Genomic DNA, 11,961 nt, shown 5'->3' on the forward strand with positions numbered 1-11,961 from the left:
ATGTGAAATGGGATGGAAAGTGCAGGGAGCTACAAGTAACTCATTGTGCCTGGGGCTTAAAATAAAACGAAAAGAAGTTAAATTGGCAAAGCCCAGGTCCTCTAGGGTCTTATATGACATCCTGTGGAAGTCAGATTTTACTTGAAGGTAGAAGCAGCCATGTGTGAACGTGGTAGTGGTGCAGGCGGACCTGTCATAGGCGTCCCTGTAGCTGTGGGGATGGGCTAAAGGGGCCATGCGAGGCCTCAGTGAGGTGGATGTAGTAGTTTAGGAGAGAGCTCGAGGGCTCTTTGGAGTGGCGCCCTGTTGGTGGAGATGGTGTGGGGCGTGGACTCAGGAGGAATTAGGAGTCACGGAGAATGGCAGAATTTGATCACTGATTGGCCATGGGGCAGAGAGAAGGGAGAGGAAGGAAGGAATCTAGGATGAGTCCCAGGTTTCTGGCTCAGTCAACTGGGGAAGCAGAATTGTTGCAGAGATATGGAGCCAGTAAGGACCACATCTAGGGACATGAGTTCATGTTCAGTTTTGGATCCATCAGTGTTGAGATGCCTAAATATTGTGCAAATCTGTCCTGCCTGAAAATGGAGATGATGTGAGAAAGGAGAGCAGTAAAAACTAACTTCTGTTCACAAAGTAGAAGTTAACCAAAACATGCCTGATTTTAGAGAACTGTAGGAAATTTGCTATGTTCTCTTGACCCATCGCATCTCTTGTTCCTACCCATTGCACGTTGGGCAAGAATGTTTTGCTTGTCTTTGTGGCCTTTGACTACCACCTTCCCCATTCCCCAGTCCTGTCTCTCCCCAACCTTGCTTCCAGTTTTCCATATGTAGCATTCTATGGCTACCCTATCACAGGTTGGAGCTGAGCTGAGCAATAGCTGGACTGTGATTGTTGGTTGCCCTCAGCTCTTTCTGCGTTGACCTACCTAGCTGAGCCTCCACGGTAGGAAAATGCTTTGGGAAAATACGCCAGTTGGTAACCCACTCCTTGAACTTGCCCAAGAGGCTAATTCCACACCGCTGTCCTTCACTCATTCCCTGGCTTGCCTGATGAGAGAGAGCAGCATCCTCTCCTGTGCTCTGTCAGTTGGACCCAGATCGACCATGCTAACAGTGCAACCAAAAAGACAAGGGGAGATGGTAGCTCTGGGGCCATTTAAACCATTCTAATTCCTGCCAGCTTTAAATTGTGCTTAATACCTGTCATAGTCATGGAAATGCCTTTTTCCTTTGGAACCTCTGGATGGGTGATCTCTCCATGTTGACCAGAGCCATACAAATTCACCTTCTACCTGCTTCAGGGTCTTCAGGGTCTCTCATACCACACGATGCTGAGACTAGGAGTTTGTGTTACCCTGAGACCCTAATCCCCAGGGCTATTCTCTAGAGCAGGGGTCCCCAACCCCTGGGCCACGGACCAGTAGCGGTCCATGGCCTGTTAGGAACCAGGCCGCACAGCAGGAGGTGAGCCGCAGGCAAGTGAACGAAGCTTCATCTGTATTTACAGACGCTCCCCATCGCTAGCATTACCGCCTGAGCTCCACCTCTTGTCAGATCAGCGCAGCATTAGATTCTCATAGGAGTGCGAACCCTCCTGTGAGCTGCACATGCAAGGGATGTAGGCTGCGTGCTCCTTATGAGAATCTAATGCCTGATGATCTGAGATGGAGCTGAGACGGTGATGCTAGCGGCTGCAAGTACAGGTTATCATTAGCAGAGAGGTTTGACTGCACAGAGACCATAATAAATTAATTGCCTGCAGACTTATGTCAAAACCCTATCAGTGAGTGGCAAGTGAAAACAAGCTCAGGGCTCCCGCTGATTCTGCATTTTGGTGAGTTGTATAATTATTTCATTATATATTACAATGTAATAATAATAGAAATAAAGTGTACAGTAAATGTAATGCGCTTGAATCATCCTGAAACCATTCCCCTCCGCCCCCGGTCCATGGAAAAATTATCTTCCACAAAAGTGGTCCCTGGTGCCACAAAGGTTGGGGACTGCTGCTCTGGAGGGCAAAAGAGCCACTTTTTATGTCTGAATTTAATGAGTGAGCTTCCCCACTGCACCAGTATATCCCACCCTTGTCTGCACATTGGAATCACCCAGGGAACTTGGAGAATACAGATGCCTGGGTCCCAGAGCTTCGGAAGTGGCTTGGGGTGTCCAGAGTGCAGTGAAGGCTGAGAACTACTGCTGTAACCTGTTGCCTTTTTTTTAAAGTTAATTTTATTTGGAAATGCGGAGTTACAAAAGAGTTGCAGGAATAAGAATTGTACATACGAGGCCCAAATATCCTTTACTTAGATCCACTGAGTGACATTTACCCCATTTGATTTGTCATTTGTATTCTTGCATATGCTCTCTCTCTGCGCATGCATCATGGCCCTTTAACTCTAATACTTCAGCGGGTATTCCCTAAGAATAAAGATACTCTGTAACAACCTCAATACAGTTATCAAATTCAGAACATTTAACACTGATAAAATAGTTTAAAATACGATTCACATTCTAATTGATCTCATAATGTCCTTTGTAGAACCTCACCCCCACCCAGTTCTAGATCTGGTCTAAGATCAAGTATTATAGGTAGTTGTCATGTCTCTTTGGTCTCCTTTAATCTGGAGCATTTCCATAGTTTTGTCACTTATGACATTGACATTTTGGAAGAATACAGTTTCTCCTTTTAAATGATGCCGCTCATTTTGGGTTTATCCGATGTTTCCTCTTGATTAGATTAGATTGAGTTTTGCATTCCAGGTGGCTGGAACACTATGTCATATGTCCTCTCAGGAAGCACAATGTCATCTGCCCCTCAGTGGTGATCTTAATTTTGATCACCTGGTGTATCATTCAGAGTCCAGTGAGGGGGAAAAAGTAAATAGGAAAACTTTAATATAAATAATTGTTAACTGAGTAAGAGGTAGTTAATGACTAAAAGGGAAAGAAGAGAGCTCTAAAGCGTCTGAATAGAAAACAGCTACCACACCGAGGATCAAGGGACGAGAAGACAAGGAAGGAACTTAGAACCTCAGAGGAGGGCCCTGTAAGCCTGACCAACAGGAACATGCTGCCTGCCCTGTGCTGCAGAATCAACTCCCTGGAGGTGCCTGCCGAGACATGAGAGCAAAGAACAATCGCTGTGGAGGATGCTGCTGGGATCCAGGCCAGACTGAAACACTAATGGTCTCTTCCAGCCCTGCTTTCCCCTTCAGAGGCCCCTGTTGGCCAGCTGGCGAAGAGAAATGTAGTTTGCAGAGTCCCAGCTTCAGTGTGGCAAGGAAGGGAAAGGAAGGCAAGTTTGGAGCTAAGAGGCAACAAATTCATACCTAGCACACCGGGACAGGATGTTTTCCACTTTCTCTATGGTATAGTTATTGTTTTTCCCCTTCCAACTCAAGCAATCTCTGGAGGTATAAGACCATGTAAATATTCTGCTCGTCACCAAACTTCTGCCTAGATTTAGCAAATAGTGCTGACTCTGGTCTGATTCAATCTTTCCTATGATGATTGTTGTTTTAGATTCCATCTTAAAATGATGATTGTGAAATACTGTTTTTCCAATTCAGCAGTCCTTCCTCACTTACCAGTCTGCCCTCCCTCTCTCTTCCCCAATTATTTATTTTTATATATCTTATTTATATTCATTGTGAACTGATGGATTCTCCTTTTTTCAATGGTCTGTAATTCATTATTGTCCTTTTGTTTTTTGTTTTGTTTTTGGTTCTTAAATAGTTCCATATGTGACCAGTGGGAGCCCCTTTAAGTTGTCTCCTACATCCCAACATTTTTTTTAACACTTCTATTATTTCTGACATAACGAGATGTTCCAGATTCATCTTGTACCCACCTCCCCTCAGCCCTGGAATCATTGTTTCTCCAAGGAGCCCTGGTCCCTGGCTCTACCTGTACTCATCACTACAGGGGTGTCTTTGCTTCTCATTCTATCAGAGTTATCTTACTGCCTTTTAAAAGTTGTTCCGAATTTTTTTAACAAAAGTAATAGTGCTTTAAAAAATATAAACCATACAGACACCTATAAGGAAAATGTGCCCACAGGTAAGCAAGTTTAGCAGTGATATGTACCCTTCTAAACTGTTTTCTCTACATATACAAAAATAGACTTGGGGGGCTTCCCTGGTGGTGCAGTGGTTGAGAGTCTGCCTGCCGATACAGGGGACCACGGGTTCGTGCCCCGGTCCGGGAAGATCCCACATGCCGTGGAGCAGCTGGGCCCGTGAGCCATGGCCGCTGGGCCTGCGCGTCCGGAGCCTGTGCCCCGCAACGGGAGAGGCCACAGCAGTGAGAGAGGCCTGCGTACCGCAAAAAAAAAAGCAAAAAACCCAGACTTGGTCATGGTTTGTGGTTTTGCTTTTTGCTATTATATGAATTCTATTCTATAGGTGCTCTTTTTTTCTTCTCAGCAAAATGTGTACTATTACCTGTATCAGTCTGTAGAATTTGTTCTTGCATTTTGTTAGCTGCATAGATGTAATAATAGTATGATTAACCAATGTACAGTGGACAGGCACTCGTTGATTCCAGCCTCACCGCAGTGAACACCTTCGTACACACGCTGTCAGGCATTTAGAATGTTTTTTTTATTTTAAAAAACTTTATTGAGGTGAAATTCACACAGCATAAAGTTAACATTTTAAAGTGAACAACAACTCGGTGGCATTTAGTACGTTCACAGTATTGTGCAGCCACCCCCTCTATCTAGTTCCGAAGCATTTTCATTACCCTGTGTTCTACATCTTTGCGTGGACTCAAGGATAGATTCTTAGTAGTGGTTTACTTTGTACTTTTAGATACATCCAGTTACCCTCAGAAAAGTTATACCAGTTTATATTCCCACTAGCAGTATATGAAATTCTGCATTTTCCTACAGCCTTGTTGATACTTTGGGTATTGGAAGATTGTATGTTTCTAGAAATTTGTCTATTTCTTCTAGGTTGTCCAATTTGTTGTCATATAACTATTCATAGTATTCTCTTACGATTTTTTGTATCTCTGTGATTTTGGGGGTTATTTATCCTTTTTCATTTCTTACTTTGTTTGAGTCCTCTCTCTTTTTTTCTTGATGAGCCTGACTAAAGGTTTTTCAATTATGTTTATCTTTTCAAAAAACCGGCTCTTGGTTTCATTGATCATTTCTGATGCTCGTTTGTTACGTTTTGGTCTCTATTTTATTTATTTCCTCTCTGATCTTTATTAGGCCCTTCCTGCTGCCGACTTTGGGCTTTCTTTATTCTTTTTCTAATTTATTTGGATGGTTGGTTAGGTTAGAAACAAGTTTTTTCTTGTTTCTTGAGGAAGGCCTGTATCATTATTAACTTCCCTCTTAGAACTACTTTTGCTGCATCCCATGGATTTTGGAAAGTTGTTTCCATTTTCATTTGTCTCAAAGCATTTTCTGATTGTCTCTTTGATTTCTTCTTTGACCCATTGTATTTTTAGTAGCATGTTGCTTAGTCTCCATGTGTTTGTGCTTTTCCCATTTTTCTTCCCGTAATTGATTTCTAGTTTCATACTGTTATGGTTGGAAAAAAATGCTTGATGTAATTTCTGTCCTCTTAAATTTGTTGAGACTTGTTTTGTGATCTATCCTGGAAAACATTCCATGTGTACTTGAAAAGAATGTGTATTCTGCTTTTTTTGGATGTAGGGTCCTGTAGCTATCTATTAAGTCCAACTGGTCTAATGTGTTACGACCACTCTTTCCTTACTGATTTTCTGTGTGGATGATCTCTCCATTGATGTAAGTGGGGTCTTAAAGTCCCCTACTATTATTGTATTATTGTCAATTTCTCCTTTTACGTCTGTTAATATTTGCTTTATGTATTTAGGTGCTCCTGTAATAGGTGCATATATGTTAATGAGTGTTATATCCTCTTGTATTGATCCCTTTATCATTATATAGAGTCCTTCTTTGTCTTTTGTTACAGACTTTGTTTTAAAGTCTGTTTTGTCTGATATGAGTATTGCTACCTCTGCTTTCTTGTCATTTCCATTTGCATGAAATATCTTTTTCCATTTCCTGACTTACAGTCTTTGTGTGTCTTTAGCTCTGCAGGGAGTCTTTTATAAGCAGGATATAGTTGAGTTTTGTATTTTCGTCCAGTCAGCCACTCTATGTATTTTGATTGGAGCATTTAGTCCATTGACATTTAAAGTGATTATTGGTAGATATGTACTTACTGCCATTTTATTACTTGTTTTTGTAGCTCTTCTGTGTTCTTTTAGTCTCTTCCCTTGTGATTTGATGACTTTCTTTACTGGTATGCTTGTGTGCCTTTCTCTCTAGTTTTTGTGTGTCTATTTTAGGGTTTTGATTCGTGGTTACCATGGGGTTTATATATGCTGATCTATAACTATGTCTGCCTATTTCAAACAGGTAGTCATTTACATTCAAACACATTCCAAAAGGTGTATATTTTCTACTCTCCTTCTCCATATTTTGTTTTTGATGTCCTGTTTTGCATCTTCGTGTTTATCCCTTTACTGATTGTTGTAGTTATAGTTGTTTTTACAATTTTTTTGTTTGTTTTTTTGTTTGTTTTGTTTGGTTGATCCTCAGCCCTTACTATATATTTGCTTTTACTAGTGGGATTTCTCCTTTCCTGTAGATACTTCTTGTTATAGCCTCTTCCTTTACACTTAGGGAAGACCATTTAACATTTGTTTTAGGGTTGGTTTAGTATTGATGAATTCTTAGTTTCTGCTTGTCTGACAAGTTCTTTCTCTCTCCTTCAATTCTAAATGATTATTTTGCTGGGTATGTGAGGTTGCAGATTTTTCCCTTTTTTGGCGCTTTTTTTTTTTTTTTTTTTTTTGGTTTGCGGCCCTCTCACTGCTGTGGCCTCTCCCGTTGCGGAGCACAGGCTCCGGACGTGCAGGCTCAGCGGCCATGGTTCACGGGCCTAGCTGCTCCACGGCATGTGGGATCTTCCCGGACCGGGGCACGAACCCGTGTCCCCTGCATCGGCAGGCGGACTCTCAACCACTGCGCCACCAGGGAAGCCCTTTTTTGGCGCTTTGAATATTTAATCCCGTCTGGTCTGCAAGCTTTCTATAGAAAAATCAGCTGATAGCCTTATGGGGGTTCCCTTGTATATGACTCTTTATTTTTCTCTGTTGCCTTTAGAATTTTCTCTTTAACTTTTGCTATTTTAATCATGATATGTTTTGGTGTGGGTTTGTTTGGGTTCATCTTGTTTGGGACCCTCTGGGCTTCCTATATCTGGATATCTGTTTCCTTCTTCAGGTTTGGAAAGTTTTCATACATAATTTCATCAAATACCTTTTTGACCTTTTTATTTCTCTCTTCTTCAGCGACCCCTGTAACGTGAATGTCAGTATGATTGATATTGTCTCAGAGATGCCTTAAACTGTTCTCATTTTTTACTGTTTTTTTTTTTTTTTGCTGTTCTGATTGGGTGATTTCCATTATTCTCTCTTGCAGATCACTTTCACATTCTTCTGTATCACCTAATCTGCTGTTAATTCCTTCTAGTGTGTTATTCATTTCTGTTATTGCATTCTTCAGTACCAACTGGTTCTTTTTTATATTTTCTAGTTCTATAAAATTCCCACTGTGTTTATGTATTCTTTTCACTAATTCAGTTAGCATTCTTATTACTAATGCTTTGAACTCTTTATCTGGTAAATTGTTTATTTCTGTTTCATTAGTTGTTTTTTTCAGAGGTTTTCGCTTGCTCTTCCAATTGAAACAAACTCCTCTGTCTTCTCATTTTAACTTCCTCTGTCTCTGTGAAATTAGGTGAAACAGTTACCTACTGCAGTCTTGAAAAGGGTGTATCCTTGTGTGGGAGCAACCCTATACAGTCTGCACATGCCCAGTGGCTTTGGTGGGGAAGCTAGATCTGACGTGAACACAAGTCACATCTTTCTTCAGGGCATGCTGGCAGCTGTCACCTTGGTAGAAGGTGGGACTGCAGAGAGAGGGGCTAGGGCCAGAGCCAGGTGTGAGAGGTGATGTCCCTTATTCTCAATGGCTGTCACCATGCTTTTAGGGGCAGGTTGGGTCTCAAGTTGCTGGAGCAGAAGTTCTGAGGGTCAGGTCCGAGCTAGCTCTGTTCCCTTTAAAGTGTGTGCCCTCTGATGCCATCGCTGGCACACTCACCCCAGAGCGGAGCAGTGCTGGCGCAGGCTGCGGCAGTTTGGCCACAGTCAGGGATCTAGACTGCTTCTGACGTGCTGCCTGTGTAAGCAACAGTAATGGCTGCTTCTCCCCTGTTCAGATGCTGCTCCACATCTGAGCCTCCTTTGTCTCTTCACTCAGCCACTGCTATGCTCACCCTGGTGTGCAGCTGCACCTTAGAGCAAGTGGGGCGTGTGTGGGCACTCGGTGTGGGTCGGGCCTGGGCTGTGGAGGTCTGGCCATAGTCAGCAGACAGCTTCTGAATGGGCTGCCTGTGTAAGCGCCAGTCATGGCTGCCCCGCCCTACTTAGACACTGCTCTGGGTCTGGGCTACCTTTGTGCCTCACAGACGAGCTTTACTCTTGGCCAAAACAGCCCTTGCCTCAGTGTGGAGCTGCTTTTTGGAACAAGTGAGGCCAGAGCTGTTGCTCGGCTCAGGCTGGGTGCATGCCAGGGCAGTGGTGGGAAACCGGTCAGAGACCTGTGTAGTTTCAATCTGCCCTGTTTCAAGAGTAAGCAAGTCTGTGCTTGTTCCTCATGAGTCGAGTCCAGGCTTCCCCCAGCCCTTCTGTTAGTGCCATCGGCCCTCCAGCCAACCAAGGGATCTCATCTTCCTGGGGCACCCAATATGTGGCTGGAACCGCTCACTCCACAGGAAGGATCTCTGCCCGTGTAATCTCCGTGCTCGTTTGAGTCCCCTCCCAAGGGCACAGGTCCCAACCTGATCACTTCTCTTACCTTCCTGCCTGATTCTTTGTGCATCTTTCTTACAGCCTTGGTTGCACAGGAGTCTTTCTGCCAGTCTCCAGTTAGTTTTCAGTTAGCATTGTTCCACATGTAGATGTATTTGTGATGTGTTCACTGGGGGAGGTGAGTCCCCCATCCTACTCCACCATCTTGATCTGTTTTTGACACTTTGGATATTATCAGCCTTTACCTTTTCTACCCATCCAGTAGATGAAAATATGTATGTCTTTGACTCTTAGCTAGGACTCTTAAAGCTGTTTCAGCCATTTGTATCTCCTGGATTTCCAGTTTGTATCATCTGCCCAGTTTGATAGGTTTTTTTTTTTTTTTTTGCGGTATGCGGCCCTCTCACTGTTGTGGCCTCTCCCGTTGCGGAGCACAGGCTCCGGACGCACAGGCTCAGCGGCCATGGCTCACGGGCCCAGCCGCTCCGCGGCATGTGGGATCTTCCCGGACCGGGGCACAAACCCGTGTCCCCTGCATCGGCAGGCGGACTCTCAACCACTGCGCCACCAGGGAAGTCCTGATAGGTTGTTTTTGTTTTTCTTATAGATTTGAACAGAGTTAAGTTTACTTGGGAAACTTTTCTGTGAAACTCAATGTCTATTGCTACTGTGAATGGGGTAATGTTGCTGATACATTTGCTAATTGGTTATTGTTGGTGCGTAGGAGCCCCTACTTTTTGGGTACTTCATCTTATATGCAGCATCCTTGCAGTTCTTGAAAATAATTTGCATGTTCTGTGTGGTTCTTTATTGCAGTGTCCCTGAGATTTCCTGAGGGTACTGTGCAGTACCTTGCAGAAATTTTCTGAGTTTACCTACTGAATACCTTTTTGGACAGTGCTGAGTACATGGCTAGTCGTGGGGGAAATTAACTCATACACAGGTCCTGGTCTCTTGAGTTTATCCACTGAAAGTAAAATAGATACAGAAGTTATAATAGGATAGAAAAGAGACTTGTTTATGTTTGTATCCCCAGCACCATAGTGGGACACTCAGTGTCTGAAATGTCACTATGGTGCCATAAGAAGATGGTTTTCAAACTTTCTTTTTTCAGCTGAAGAACCCATTAGCTAGAAAAGTTCTCAGTGTTCGAAATATTTATGCTCAAGCTCAGCTGGCAGAGAATTGGATTCAGTTCGTCTAAGGTGTGACCAAAGCATCAACATTTAAAAAAAACTTGTTAGGTGATTCCATTGAGCAGCCAGGGATGAGAACCACGGCTGGTCCAATAGGTAAACTCTACAAGTAGAGCTTGAAATGGAGTGGGAGCGCCGCTTCTCCTCCCTTTGGCCCCTGCTAGGGCTTTGTAGAGCACAGTTTGAAAGCCACATCCCTGTGGTCTTGAGAATCCTGTGAGGGTGCTGAGGATGGGGTGCTCACTTGCTGGTGGTGACCTTGTTCTGGGCTTGTGCTGCTGCTTCACATGCCAGGATGGGAAATAGGCAGATATTCTGGTTCAGCCAGACGGAGCCTAACAGCTACCCCTGTGCTGAGGTTGCCAGGCCTGAGAATAGCTGTGGGAAGGTGGTTGGAGTTAAGTGTTAGACCCCAGTGGTGCATGTGTCCAGTTCGATCAAATAGTGCATTGCTTCTCCTTTCCTCCTTGTCACCTTTGGGAAGGAATTACCAACATAACCCACACTCTCCAGAGGGCACGTTAAGTGAGGATGCTGTACCAAGCGCAAAGCTACTCTTGATTATAGCCAAGATTTGGAGGTGGTGGACTTTTTTATTAAAAATGATCATCTCATGCTTTTAATTAGCGCTTATATCTAATTTTGAACTTTACAAGGATAGCAGCTTACACAGGGGCTTATTGCACCCATCTTACTGATGATGATGCTGAGGTCCAGAGAAGTTGTACCTTGCCTAAGACCACACAAGGAAGCATGAGCATGGATTCAGACCCTGATAGTCTGACTTCAGAGGCCATGCTTTTCCTCCTGCTCCATTCTGGCTTTGAGCAGCCCTCTGTCAAGAAGTGGGCCGCAGTTATTTATACACCCAATTACACACACACCAACAACCTCTTTATCTGTCACCATCTCCTCTGCTGGGAAGGCTGTCTGTCCAGCTGAGATTGTGACCTGGTGCACAGAGATTGGAGAAGGCTGCAGAGGCAATGAATCTGACTTAGATTCATTCGTGGGTTTCTTTTTTCCTGGTATAAATTGTGACCCCCAGAGTTGCTTTCAGTTCTATTCTCTGGCTGCCTAAATGACCGGAGTGCAGGCTCTGTTATCTAACACTCATTACCCATCACCCTCCAGGACTGTAGACACTGCGGCACCTGTCAGAGATGATGATAAATATCTAGGCCAAAGGTTTTTAAAAAAAATCTTTGCAGTTGAATGGAATGCTTAATCAAGATGACAAGGTATTTTCAAGGAATAAATAAAGCACTGATAACCTAACTTTCTCCTCTTTTCTTTCCTCTTGGCTGCCCATATATGACCTGATGCCAGTGGTCAGTCTACTTGGCTGTCCTGCCTCTTCTGGGCCTTTGCTCAGACTTTGTCCCTGCTGCTACCCCTCCTCCACCTTCTAGTCCACCTGGGAAGGGAAATTGCTTCTCATCTCCTTCCTTTCCACTCTTTCCATTCCTGGCTCACATCCTGTAAGTTACCAAGTCCTGTTGATCTATTTCCCTCGTTCTTCCAGAATTGCTCTCCAGCCCAGTTGCCACTTCCTGGAGAAGCCACCATCATCTCTGTGTTGGACAGCCTGCACCTGGTCTCCCGGTCCTACTCTTGCCCTACTCACTGTCTACCTTGTATCAGAGGGGCAATAGTGTCTCTGTACTACTTCTGGGGTGCCAGCACCCCCTTATCTTAGTACCCCCCCCATTTTCAAATACAGTGTCAGTCACACAGAAGTCATCAAAATACCTTGCTTGATTGAATTACTTCTGACAGCTCTCATATCTGGCTGTCCTGGGCAACGTTTCTGGCCCAGGCAAGCATTTGTGTAAGCAGGGCTTTAGTCACTGACTTCTCTCTCTCTCCTTCAGGGAGCATAAAACCAAGCACAAGTTTAC

The sequence above is a fragment of the Aethalodelphis obliquidens genome, unplaced genomic scaffold, assembly GCF_003676395.1.
Source record: "Aethalodelphis obliquidens isolate GAN/ISIS:26980383/991018 unplaced genomic scaffold, ASM367639v1 scaffold26, whole genome shotgun sequence".
In the NCBI taxonomy this organism is placed as follows: Eukaryota; Metazoa; Chordata; class Mammalia; order Artiodactyla; family Delphinidae; genus Aethalodelphis; species Aethalodelphis obliquidens.